Raw genomic sequence first — 12,848 nt, 5'->3', positions numbered from 1 at the left:
AGTTTCACCTATACTGATTACCGTCTGACGGAAACACATGCACACATAACGGAACAAGTTCACTGAATAATAACTTGGTGTGATAAGGACATTTTGAATAATTGTCTACCTGCTCACACGTATACTTAAGGCTTAATTTGGCTTAATTTAATACGTCTATTAGTTGTAATGATTCTAATAATCCCCAGATGTAGACATGTGATTGAATGATATAAAAAGATTTAGCAGACATTTAGCAGCTGAGTGAACATCAGCGTCAGCTCCGTGTCGAAAGTTATTCCTTTCTCACACAACCAACGACACACAGAGAGACTAATTAATAAGAAGCAGCAGGGCCTAGTAGCTAATAAGGGAATGAGCCACAGGCGTGATGGGAACACACCGAGGGCACCTGGTGGACAGGTAAGGAATGGCTAGATCTAAATAAAGATCTTAGACGGAAATAAAAGACTTTATTTTTAAAGATTTTAAATGCTTAATCGTGACGTAGTATCTTATCGCCAGCCAAGTCCAGGCTAGTTTGTGAAAAGTCTGGCTAAATTTAAACTTACCAAAAAATTCTCAGCAGCCAGCTCCACTGACTAACTAGTAAAAGAGTAGCAATGGCTAAAGTGAAGCCTTATGAGGAGGTTTCCTCGGCAGAGATGGGAAAGATTTCCATGCAGTACATGTGAGCACGCAACTCACTGGGCAAGATGGTTGTGTAATTGCAGAGTTGGATTTTAAAGCATTAAAAATACTTTACATTATAGCACAATATAGCACTATATTTGCATTTAATTTGTCTTTAATTGCCCTGAATGAGGTAAGACGTCCATACTTGTCTGCTTTTTCATGCATCTTTGGATCATCAAGTGCCAAGTCAGATATAGCCGAGCTTTAACAAAAATCTGAGTTTCCCAGTCATGATTTCGTCTTGGATGTTGCTGTGAATGCGGTTTTTCCCCATTTATTTTTTTTAACATAACTTTTTACCTTAACCAGGTAGGTCCTACTGAGGATGGAGACACCTTTTGTAAGATGACCTGGCCAAGATGGCCGCATACTGTAAGAAACCGACAACAGGTAAAACAATATAATTCAATAATTATAAAATAATTAAAAACAGATAATGAGACTAAACTAAGGCTAAAAATAGGCTAAGAACAGACACAATTTAGAATGGAGATTTCTTTTACAACGTTCTTTTAAACTCAAGTGTGAAACTGGTAATTACGATACCGCTAATATGACAAGAATGCAACATCAGTCCCGGCCACTGTCCCTGCTCTGTTTTGCTTATTCTGAACCAGTACACACCTCCGTAGCATTCAAAACACCCCGTCTTCCCCACCAGCTGGGTTATGTTTCGTAAATGCTGCTGTGTCCCTGTCAAGCAGGTGAAATAATTTCTCCTCCTGTGAAGACCAAAGGCTCGGAGTGGTTTTTCGACGCCCAATACCCACAACGCTGGGAGGAAAAAGTGTCTTGATCTTTTTCGTGAAGAAAGTTCTCTCTTTTCTCAGAGCTTCAAGCCATTGAGTCAGTATCCCTCCGGCCGTCGGCATAGCCCGGGGTGATGGTAGGAAGACGGGGGGCCTGAAAAGCATCAGACGGCAGCCCTGTGGAATTAATCAATATGAGGGAGCGAGAGAGAGGCCATGTCAGGAAAAGGAAGAAAGGGAGATCAGAGGAAGAGAGAAGAAGTGTCAGAGAGCAGATGAGAGGGAAGGGAAGAGGAAGTGTGTGTCTGGCATTACGGCAGATTGTGTGTGTTTCATTAGCAATTTGGTCAGATATTGTCGATACCTTCCCACATCGATATGATGTAGTTTAATTGAATACATTTATACTGTGAAACTAATAAATATTAGTTGGGTGTCTTTGGAGAGCACTTAACTTGAATTGATTCCAAAGAGACATTTTTTTTGTACACACTAATTTGTGTTACAGAAATATTTTTAAAAATTTTCCCACTTAATTGCCTGATGTCTTATTTATCTTATAAATACAGTCGGGACTGTAGTATAAGGTCTAATGTCTTTAATGCAAAGCAGCTGGATGACTTTTACAGACTTTATCTTTATTTATTATTATTTGAGATGGATAAATTGATAAAAATTCATTTTTCCATTACCGTGGCTTTTAGAGACGCATTCACACATGGACAGTAACGGAACCTGGAAATAAAATTAAAATCAAGAATTACAAAATTTAAAAAGGCAAATAAACTATTATAACATGTACAGAGGATAATTTTGATAATTAAAAAAGAATGGGGAAACTGAAAAAGGAAGAATTTAAATTCCTGAAATGGCAAAATGGAAAAGCTTTAATGTAGGCTAAATGCTCAAATTGAAATGTGTAATTGAAAAAGTTATTAGGAAAATAAAAACATACATAAGAAAACCGAGTTTTCTTGAGTAAAAAAAAAAAAAAAAAAACCACTGAAAAATTCCGAAAAATGTCATCGTAAAAATCATTTAATAACACAACAGTTTATCTAAACACATAACACAACACCCACGACCCTCAAAGGATAAGCTAATAGCTAATGGATGGATGGAGGGATAACACAACACACAATTATGAAATGAAAAATCAGAGAAATACGTATAAATAAGATATAAACATGGTGTAGTAGTTTGTGTCTTGATATATGCACATTAGTACAAAAATGACCCAAATTAAGGAAACATCAGATCATGATATTTTTGCAGAAAAAGGCAACATCGCATTGACCTTTGAGTTTATACTCTTCTCAGGCTTGGCGCATGAAACAACAGGTCCAAAATGTCAAGTTCTTCTATTTAAGTTTTGGAAATCTCCTCAGTTTGTGGTTCATTGCCTTCGTTCCTATCTCAGCTCGCTAATGTTGCCGTCCTGCAGGTTTTTGTGCCGCGCTGATAGCTGAGGAGCCACACCTGGTTTTAGATTAGGTTTGGCTCATTAACCGCCAGAGAGGGGACAGTCACATCTGGCCCGGCAGTAGAGGAGTGGAAGTAACAGGGTGAACTTTCAGCAAACATCACGGTTATTTCAGATTTCAGACGATAATGCAAGACATTCGATGTAACGCAGCTACAACATAAAAGGCAATATAGTCAGGCCAGACACTAGTTTGCATTCCCAACACTCCACATCTATCGGATTGGGCAGTTATCGTGTACTCCGATCCTGAAATCATGAAGTATGTAGTCCGGTATGTATATCCTGTAGAATCTAAGTAAAACAAAACAAAATGAATCTACAGAGACTGTACAATACCTGTGTGCAGTGATGTGGTTGACTGTATCAGGCAAGTCTACTGACCAGCGTCAAGCTCTACATGATATCACTCAAGTCTTATTCGAGAGGTGGTGGGAACAAATGCCTTTCACAGAAAGGAGAGCTGGACCTGCGGACTGCACACGGAGGAGACCGCCGTGGGGGAGTATGGGAGCTTTGCAGGACATGAGGGCTGCAGGGGCTGTTAATTTACCTTTGCAGTGTACAGTGGGAAGTGTGGTGCACACACAAAAAGGCAAAGGCAAAAAGATGCACAGACACAGGAAAAACGCACCATGTTTAGGGAAGGAATTAAAGAAAAGGGGAAAAAAAGACAACATTTTACTGCTTTTTATTGTTTGCTGAGAAGAATCTGCGGCGTGTTGGAAGACCTGACGCTGGAAAGTACAAAAGACACACACAGAGAGAAACCCTGTGCAACAGTTACAGCCTTCTGGCTCACTAGGTATGTCCAACTGCGGGTGTCAGTGGTAGTAAAAGGTCGAGTCGTTCAAATAAATATGTACCACTGAACCGACAGCACGTAGGAAACGAGGGGAGAGCAGTGGTTGCTTTGATTCACGCTTCTTTTTACTTGCTTTTGGATTAGAGCTCCCAGAAGGAGAGAGAGCAAGGAGAGTTAAAGCATCAGGCTGTTATTATGTGATACGTCATTTCACAGGCCTTTCTCACTGCCATATACTGCTACTGTACTGTCCTTGGTTTGTACCCGCCAATAAACCCTTTTTTTTATTGGTCCAATGATTAGATACACAAACAAATCCCACACAGTCACACAAGAAATAAAACATAACTTCCAGGGAAGTACAGAAAAAAAGGCTCTTTTTCTTCTTCATATACGGAAGCCAAGATACAGGGTCGGTAATAAAGTTGTGCTGCGTTAGACAGAGAGAAAACCTCCAAAGGACTGGACATATCGTATATACCGAGGAACCTATGAAGGTGTCCCAGGAGGCCGCTGATTATTTTTGCCATGTCATGTGTAGCAAGAATGAGCAACTGGAAAGAAGAGTATGTTTGAAGAAGAAATTACACAAAGAAAAGTGATTTGGCTCGTGGCTAAAGGTTTGCTAGACGCATTAAGTTTGAGTAAAATACACTGAAATCAATAATGACCGGGGAGCATTAGGAAAACAGAATCCTGGCTTGCTGTATTTGTTTGGACTTTTCCTTTAGGGGGCTCAGTGGGTGCCAAGACAGTCAAGAGCCTGTTACGTCCAAAGCTAAAAGGCAATCTGACTCGTTTTCTTTTTAGCGGACATTCGATTGCCTCTTGTACAGGCCATTACAGTACATTAAAATGATCGTGGACAACCTTGGAATCATTTCTCTGGTCAGACGTGCTTTTCAGGCTTTTTAAATACATATTCATGCGTGGATTCTAATCAAAATCAGACTAAAAGCTGTCATCATTGCTGGAGTAAGGCTTGGCTCACCCTGTCTAAATTCTGCTTTTCAAAGAAATAAGTGAAAATCCATTTTAACATTTACCGTTGTAATAAAACCATTTAAAAAAAAATGTACCTTTTTCTTTTGCAGAGTCAGAATGATTCATCAATTTTAGGATTGAACCTCATCAACTAAGCTTTCGAGAAATAAGGAGGAATAACTCGTTCTTTTATTGCAAAAGTGCCCCCCTATTGTTCATTCATTTCACATAGACCATAATTATGAGCAATTTTTTTCACATCAGCATCTGACTTGTAATTTCAACGCTTAAAATACATATTTACATACAACCAATCAAACTGTTTCACTTTAAACTTGCGTAAAGCTGTAAGGTCACTGTGCGATCACAGTCTTAGTGACTAACAACCGGACAGCAACCCCTGAAACAGAGTCACAGACTTTGAAACGAGAACGCACTTCAGCTTTAAAGCCTCCGTCTTACCTGACTTACGAAGACACGTCTTGTCCTGAACCTTAGCTTGTCGAACAGCCAACAAACACACGCCCGCCGGGAAACGTGCTTACGTCAGTCGGCGGGCTAAGTTGGCCAGATAGCTAGCAGTGGTGCCAGAAGTACTCATTTCATTTACTTAAGTAAAGGTAACAATACCACTCTGTAATAGTACTCTAAGTACAAAAATATTAACAGCAAAACAAACTTTAAGTATCAACAGTAAAAGTACTTGTTGCACAGAATGATCCTTTTCACAGAGTGACATTATTGTATATATCATATTATTGGAATATTATTACTTTAACAAGTAATTTTAAGCATTTTAATGTTACAGCCGGTGGAGGTGGAGCTCATTTGAACTGCTTTACATGCTGTTGGGCAGTTTAATCTATAGCACTGCAACGTGTCTCACAAATGAATCGTGTGTTTTGCTTGTAAAATCTGCAAAGTAACTAGCTGCTGTCGGATATATGTAGGGGAGTAAAAAAAAAAGCACAATATTTATGTCTGGAAATGTAGTGGAGAAGAAGTACCAAGTACCTCAAAACTGCAAACGCAGCGGGTTAATTTCCACCAGTGATAGCTTGCAAGCTGCAGCAAGAAAAACATCTAAAATACCTTCCAGCAAATGTCACTCTGGTCAGTTTAGATACCTAAGTGATCCCTACTCTCCAGAACAATGTCTGCCCATGGTTTGTAGACCGCAGTCTCCATCCCACGCCGGGGCTCAGCCTCAGACACGTCGATCCCGAGGCTTTGCGGAAAAGAAACAAACTTGATCATTTGCCAAGAACCTCTCTTCTGCCTGTTAATAAAAAAAGCTCTTAAGAATAAATTTAAAAAACATGTTGACATTAAATAAACCTATTTTCAACTGCAAAAAGGGGATGACTAAATGTGTTTTTTTTCCCAAAATCCCTGTTTCTTTTGGGAATGTAAAAACTATTGAAATTTTTAGAGGTTCTCCACGAACTGGAAGCTTGTGTTGTGGTTACTACAGAGGATCCAGCAGTCTGGAACAGATTGATAGAAAGACTCAAGCACACTACCTGCGGCGAGCCGTAGCCACTGTGAATTTGCTCCTCTGCATGATACTGGTACCTAGCAACTACCCAAAGGACCTCAACAGTGTGGCCAGTTTCAACGCTGTACAGCCTTTTCTATAAAGTCTATGCTTGTACGCTGCGTGAGTACAGCATTCACAGCACATCAGAGAAGTGTTTCTGACCTTTCTGTCCGTGTAGGCGTTTTGGTAACAGCGAAGTATGGAAGAACTACGGAGGTAGTTTGTCTCTGTCGAAAAACCGTCGTCCGAAAAAACCACAAAAGAAAAGCCAAAAAAGAAAAAGGATAACCCCCGGTTAGTGCCTTGATTAAAATGTCCCAACTGCCTCTGAAATTAAAACCGCGTCTTTGCTTCATTACAGCTGTTATATGCTGCTACAATTAATCATGTAGGGAGGGAGACCAACAGCGGAGAAATCCCATTCTGAAGAGAATATTCACCTTGGTCTACATGGAGGAGGAGGAGGAGAGCAGTTTGTGGTTTGGAGATAGCAAGAAGCACAAGAACTTTTCTTTCAGTAACTTCCTTAGGTTTTTCTTTGATAGCAACTGATACATGGGTACATTTTGATTAATATGAGGAATTACTTTAAGTACTCTACCCACGCTGTTCTTTTGGGTCACAACGAATACTCATCCAATTGGCGTCCTGCGACTGAGGGACTTGTTACAGTGAAAGCATCAACTTGGGCACGAGTATTCGTGTTCACGGTTATTGTTTTCTGCGGCTGCGAAGATCATATCTTGGTTCCAGAAAAACGGATACGTCCTCATCCCGGTACTGTGAAACCCGAAAGCCCTACTCCAATGATACTCTAATAGACCCCAGATACTGTTGCACGTAAACACCTTATTCAGGTTTATAATCGCAGGTGCTTCCTCAACTTGAACTGTGTTTTGCTGATAACAGAGCAAAACAAATTATGATGAGCAGCAAACCAGTGATGATCCGCACGCTAAGATCAAAATGAAAATCTGACATTGAGGTAACAGATTCATTACCACTGGAGCTTAACGCGTTTTGCCGGCCTGGGTATCAGAGCAGCATCAATCACCAGTGCAACCAAATAATTTTCACCCGCATATGGAGCGAAATGCGCCGACGATAGAGCCCAGCCGTGGTGCACAAAACACTGAGGAAAGGATTGGATTTTCCTCGGCTTTATTTTGACCAATAGCGATCAGAAAATTACTTAATTCATGCAAACGTGACATGTAACATTATACAAGTGAGGAAAATACAGAAAAAATAAAAACAGACTTACTGAGAACTTTTTGTTTACCAATAGCGGTTGCTAGAAAAACAAAAGCATTTCTTCACAGACAACCATCAAATAATAAACTGTAATATAAGCAGTGATCAATACCAGTCAAATTACATCGCATCCATCACAGAGAGCACGAAGGGAGCCTGCTGGCATCCAGTGTTGAAACGCGGCATGAAGAAAGTTGTTTTTCTCACGCGTCTGCGGGAGACAAAACTCTAGTCTCAGTGGGTTGCCTCAGTAAATCCCCGGGTTTACCACGCTGGTGTCGACCTTTTACCCGCTTTCTAACTGATGGCTCCTTGGACATGTCTGAGACAACAAAGCCACAGTTATTTTTTTTTCTATTTATTGATGGGGCAAACAAGTTGATCATCCAACAGAGAGCAGCCTGCTAATTGGTTAAAAGTACAGTTTATTATATGAGGTGGGAGCGAGGGCCAAGGGGGAGCTCGTTGTGTATGCAGGGCCAGCGGTGTCTAATATGTGCTCTACCCATTCAAATTCAGTGTTTTACATTCTGCTTTGCTAATGGAGTCCCACTTCGCTGATTAATTACAGCAAACACGGGCCTACACTCTGACTGGTGTGTGTGTGTGTGTGTGTGTGTGTGTGTGTGTGTGTGTGTGTGTGTGTGTGTGTGTGCGCGTTTAGAGAATTTGAAAAAATATAGTGCAACTCTGCAACATCTCTAAGTTAATTAGTGGTGGGATTCAGATTAGAAATGCTGACCGCAGCAGGCAAACACTTGTTTATGAGACCTACTTTTTTTTTTTTCTTCTTTTTTTTTTTACTGTAAATGCGAAGCATTACTGTCTATATCCCTATGCAGCCGGTACAGCGTTGATCTGGATCATACAGCACACCATCTTGAGTGCTATACCACGGTGCTCTGATTAAAAACTCAGAAAGGCCAAATCTTGGGCCTTTTGTTCACAGCTCAGGGGTGAAACTGGGCGGGAGCCGGTCAGAGCGGAATAACACGTACTGCTCTTTTTTAGCCACAATAATAACCAACAACTATTGGATGTTTTTGAATTTTTGGTACAGACATTCGTGTTCCCCAGGGGATGAAAACTAATGACTTTGGTGACCCTGTGACTTTTCCTCTACCACCGCCACCAGCAAGTCCAAAATTTTCACTACTTGTCAAAAATGATGAATTTAATTTCCTCCAAACCCATTTCCCTTTTTCCTTGTCACACTGATGGAGACATTAAGCCCGAGGAGAAGGGTAGTTACATTTTTCGCTCACGTTGAAACATTCTTAACTCGCACGACTTCCAACTGCGTTTTTGCCTTGAGCGTGTATGAAATCGTAATGTTTCTAAAATTAGCTTTGCATTCAGTCTGAACAGACCATCAAACTAATGTCCAAAGCCTCAGCCCCATTTGTACTATGATTTTAATGCTACTAGATATGCACGGAAGTAAGATTTTTAATCATACTAAACATTAGCATAATAATGGCACGTGTAACATGCAAACATAACGACTCACTCAAGTTCACATGCATAAAGTCAGCGTTTTGACACTCAATAGTTGTTCACGTGCCTAGCAGTTAGCATGGCACTAAGCTAAAGTGCTAAAATTGTCATAATTCGTCTAAAAAAAAAAGAGCTTTGTATATGGAGGGTGGCTAAATCCCAGCAGGTTGACTAACTTCTGTGACCTCAAAAGGTTTTCATTTAAATATGTGGGTTTTCCTTGTGTATTCTACAACCATACTGGACAGTAAAATATGAGGACCTCATCATTACAACAACAGTAGATAATGCTTTTCATGGTTACCAGCTCTTAAATACAGGATTTTAATATTATGGAAAAAATTGACTGCATGAAATACTAAAGAAGACATGAAAGCCCAATAAGTAGCACTTTGGTCCAGTCAGGTAGGAAAGGGCAACTTCTCCGTCATCTCTTACAAAGTCCCTCGCTAATAAATGCCAACCGATTCTTTGCACAAATCTGTGAGCGGGTTTTGTGAGGCTAGTAAATATGCCAAACCACTAACCCATGTGCCAGGACCCCATTTCAAAGATATATTAGAAATCGTTGAAACCCGTGATCCCACTCAGAGTTTCAGTCCAGCGAAGTCTTTGAATTCAGCAAAGGAATACATCTCAATTTTAAATGGGAGTGACACCGTGCCATGAGAATTTTTATGCCATATGAGTCTGCATGTGCTTCTAAAAGGATTACTGTAACACATACTACAGCTTCCAGGGATGGGAAAGCAAAGCGCGTGGTTTGTGCCTGTTCATACACCCACACAGGCAAAACATCTTTAAATTAAAAAAAAAAGCTTTTTCATGCATCATGGTCCTAATCCCAAAATTTCATTCACGGCTGTTTCTATAAAAACATAAAGCAGGAAAACACACCAAAAAGGAGTAAGGAACAGGTCATCTCCCCCCAATGATGTGCAGTGAGGGGTGATGATCTCTGCCTCTGATGAAAACGTACACATGCCCGTACCACATTGCTGGATATTTTTTTTTTTTTTTTTAAATTAAATTAACACCACCTTCCTTTTATCAGCCGAGCTTTCATTCCTCTGGGAATTCCTCTACAAAAAGCTCACACAGAGTTGTTAGCGTCTAAATATTAAGGCACACAGTCCGAAACTATTTAACCGAAACCGCAAAATGAGAGAGCGAGAGTGAGAGGTAGAGAACGAGGCAAATTCTATTCACATTCATGCTGTGTCCTTGACTTTTGAGATCACTCACTCTGTAGACTTTTCAGTCTCCAGAAAAAATTGGCTCCACATTTTGAAGACCTTATCATTAAGGACACGGAGACCGAGGCCTGCCAATCATCGCTCGGTTTCCTGCCGGCTGACACATGGACACAAGGTTGCTTCCGAAATGCATATCTTTTTCATACCGCATGCCGGTTGTGGCACAAGACTGTCGATGAAAGAATGCTGCTGAACAAATGTAGTGGAAAGGCCTCGCCGCGCATATCAGCTGCGCGTGAGAAAGAGGGGGAGACGCAAAGTTTGAGGGGAAGAAAAATGAGAAAGACCTTTTAAACTGCGCTGTCATACACCGCGCCGACAGATTTTAAACACAGATGAACTTTTTATATAAAATCTAACTTTTTCTGTGCCGGTTCGACATTACGTATGCAACCCCTTTGGGTGTTTGGCAGAGAATGTTTATTACGTCACACACACACTATCATAGTCTGCTCATAATGACGTCTGAGTAATAACTTCAGTAACCAGATCTGACCTTACACATTGAGGGACAACAACTCCGCTGCCCTCATGCTCTTTGTAGCACCGGCTTCTGGTACCGTTTTCAGGACGGCACAGTTTGTAGTGTTTGTCCGCACAACTTTTCTTTTCAAGCATTATCCAAGTGAGCTGGCGATTCAATCGTGATGTACGTACGAGTGGCGTACGAATTGTCTGCGTTTTCCATTTTCTGTTGGACATGCGCGGTGTCTGTGATGACAGACCCAGACGTCCACCCTCTAACCTTTTGATTTGTCTCTAGCCTGCCATCATCTTTGGGCCTACTGCTGAAACGAGAAATACGCCCACTTTCTAGCGCTCATATTTTTCCAGACTTTTTTCAGGAAAAATTTTGCTCGCTTGTGCTGAGAACTGCTCCTGCAAACACTGGAAAAGGTTAATGTATTACAAGGTTCCTGTTGCGATGTAATTTAAGGCACTGAAACAGTTTGAAGCTGATGTGTAAGCACTGAAAAGAGCCGAGGTGTCAGTTAAAACGTTTGAGCTGGAAACTGTGTAATTGGTGAGAGCATGTGGAGTTTCAATTGAAGGCTCAAAGGAAGTTGACGGTTAACGCCGGAAGTAGCTGAATTAACAACACTGAAGCCATGGAGGCAACAGTTGGCGTGTGAGAGATGAGAGCAGCTGAAGTGTCATTTCGGGCTGTAACTACTGACTGATTTATTATCGATTTATCTCTCTGTTATTTTCACAACTAATCAATAATTATTTGGTCCATAAAATGTCAGAAAATAGGGAAAAATCCAACACGGTGTCCTAAAAAGGTGATGACATTAAACGTCTTGTTTTATTTGACCAACAATCTAAATCCCAACTTTACTATAATGCAGGACAAGCAGAAGCGGCAGATACTCACCTAGACAAGGCGGAGCCCTCAAATGTTTGGCACTTTTTCTTTTAAACTAATTTACTCTATCGAACAAAAGGTACTCCCCTACCTGAGATACCTGAAACTGATCCGTGGAAATTATTCCTCCTACCTGGCTCATCTCAAAGGGGGGGGGGGGATCTCATTGATCAGACTCCGCATCATGTAGCTACTCATTTCAGCATCAGCATGGCTACCAAGTGGGGCGAGAGACAGACTGGAAAGTGTGTGCATCTGTGCCCCTGTGTGGGTCTGAGGCGTCAGACTCGTGGCACAATGGAGAACAGCTCTATTTTGTAATTGAATAGTGATTCAATCCTCAGACTCAGCGATCTGAAGTATGAAGCAATTAGACGATTGATGGTGACCAGTCTGGGTGGCGCGGAGGAAAAAGGGAAGGGATGGTGTGTGTGAGTGTGTGTTTTCTCTCATCAAACAGCCACATCAATCACCATCAATCTTCTAATTGCTCTCCCAGTATAGACACGTACACACAAACATTACATTCAGTGGGACCCCTGGTGTGTGTTAGTGTGAAATTCTCTTGGCAGCAAATAACTCAGAGTATAGGCATGGATTCGCAGTGTGAAATCCCAGTGGTGTGTGGTGGATTACTGCTACTCAATTCTCACTGCCCCTTTGAGAGACAAGCAGAGAGCCTGTCAGTCAGCCTGCTTTGTTCACTCCACGTAATTGTGAGACACACAGACTCTGCCTTGCTGTGGGGCGCGCACACACACACACACACACACACACACACACGCATGAATAAGAAATGCACGAGAGCACAACAGAAATCAAATCAAAAGGACGACAAACAGAAACACGGGCAGACATTGGTGTGGAAAGGCTGATTATCGTAGAATTTATTACGACATCCATCTCCAGATAAAATAACAGTTCGGTGTTGACGAGTCGTGCTTTGTGTCGCAGAGAGAGAAGACTAAAAAATATACAGTATAGCCTCCGACCTTCATCAAGGCAGAAACTATGAATCATTTTCCTGACCAATTATTCCACTGACTATCATCAGATAATCTGATAAGAATGTTCATTTTTTTACGTTACCATACAATAGTTGCCTGGGTGCTGACATTAACACTAACTGCTGGAGGTTCGCTTTTGATTTTCTCGCTCTTTTAAAAGCACAGAATAAACGAGAGAAAGTGAGTAGGCCAGGTCTTTTTAAAAATTCAACATTAAAATTTTCATCTC

This window comes from Xiphias gladius, chromosome 4 (assembly GCF_016859285.1).
Source record: "Xiphias gladius isolate SHS-SW01 ecotype Sanya breed wild chromosome 4, ASM1685928v1, whole genome shotgun sequence".
In the NCBI taxonomy this organism is placed as follows: Eukaryota; Metazoa; Chordata; class Actinopteri; order Istiophoriformes; family Xiphiidae; genus Xiphias; species Xiphias gladius.
The sequence above is the reverse complement of the archived record's forward strand: the minus strand, read 5'-3'. Positions refer to the sequence as shown.